The following is a 1,594-nucleotide window of genomic DNA, read 5'->3' as shown; positions in this document are numbered from 1 at the left end:
TCAGCAAAAAAAAAAAAAGAGAGAGAAATAAATTGACACCTACAATGACTGCTTTTTAAATTAAATTACCCTATCATCTAGCATATGGATACTTCACCTTGGTATTAATTTTAATGTAAAAAGTTGTATTTAAAGCAGGGTCATAGATACACTGAAATATTCTTATAAGTTAATGTAAGCGCTATCTTTTGACATGGCATTTATGAAATATTGTTGGGTTAAGAGAATGAATTATAAAATACATATCATATTATATAATCTCATTTAAATAGTGATTTTAATTTTCCTCAGTTTAATAATCTGTGTATTTTACACTATGCATTAATTTTGTTAAAGAAATAGTTGCAATAAAGAGAAACAGTTACAATAATACATAAAAATTTCCCAGAGAGGGCAATACTTAATCTTGAGGATGGAATTGTTAATGGTAAAATGTCATGTGTCACAGTGAGAAATAAATTTAGATATTAATTAAAATGTGTGTTTTATCTCTACCAGGCACAGTGCTGTGTGGTTTACATGGATGACTTCATCTCAGTCTTATGAAAATCCCATTCCTTATATTTTTGCATCACTATTATCCTTATTTTATATATAAGGATATTGTATGTATGAATATGAGATTGTGTAACTTGTTCAAGGTTATACCTGGTGATGAAGCAGGGGAGCCAAGTTTTATTTTTTATTATTTTTTAAATTTTATTTTATTTTTAAACTTTACAATATTGTATTGGTTTTGCCAAATATCGAAATGAATCTGCCACCGGTATACATGTGTTCCCCATCCTGAACCCTCCTCCCTCCTCCCTCCCCCCTCCCCATACCATCCCTCTGGGTCATCCCAGTGCACCAGCCCCAAGCATCCAGTATCGTGCATCGAACCTGGACTGGTGACTCATTTCATACATGATATTATACATGTTTCAATGCCATTCTCCCAAATCATCCCACCCTCTCCCTCTCCCACAGAGTCCATAAGACTGTTCTATACATCAGTGTCTCTTTTGCTATCTCGTATACAGGGTTATTGTTACTATCTTTCCAAATTCCATATATATGTGTTAGTATACTGTATTGGTGTTTTTCTTTCTGGCTTACTTCACTCTGTATAATAGGCTCCAGTTTCATCCATCTCATTAGAACTGATTCAAATGAATTCTTTTTAATGGCTGAGTAATACTCCATTGTGTATATGTACCACAGCTTTCTTATCCATTCATCTGCTGATGGACATCTAGGTTGCTTCCATGTCCTGGCTATTATAAACAGTGCTGTGATGAACATTGGGGTACACGTGTCTCTTTCAGTTCTGGTTTCCTCAGTGTGTATGCCCAGGAGTGGGATTGCTGGATCATAAGGCTGTTCTATTTCCAGTTTTTTAAGGAATCTCCACACTGTTCTCCATAGTGCCTGTACTAGTTTGCATTCCCACCAACAGTGTAAGAGGGTTCCCTTTTCTCCACACCCTCTCCAGCATTTATTGCTTGTAGACTTTTGGATTGCAGCCATTCTGACTGGCGTGAAATGGTACCTCATAGTGGTTTTGATTTGCATTTCTCTGATAATGAGTGATGTTGAGCATCTTTTCATATGT

General features: G+C 35.4%; 1 pseudogene; it reads right to left on the bottom strand.

Moving 5' to 3' along the window:
• The window catches only part of LOC104999498, an 8,570-nt pseudogene that overhangs the window by 2,587 nt on the left and 4,389 nt on the right, over positions 1-1,594 (bottom strand).

The sequence above is a fragment of the Bison bison genome, unplaced genomic scaffold (assembly GCF_000754665.1).
Source record: "Bison bison bison isolate TAMUID 2011002044 unplaced genomic scaffold, Bison_UMD1.0 scf7180017864352, whole genome shotgun sequence".
NCBI lineage: Eukaryota > Metazoa > Chordata > Mammalia > Artiodactyla > Bovidae > Bison > Bison bison.
The sequence above is the reverse complement of the archived record's forward strand: the minus strand, read 5'-3'. Positions and strand labels throughout refer to the sequence as shown.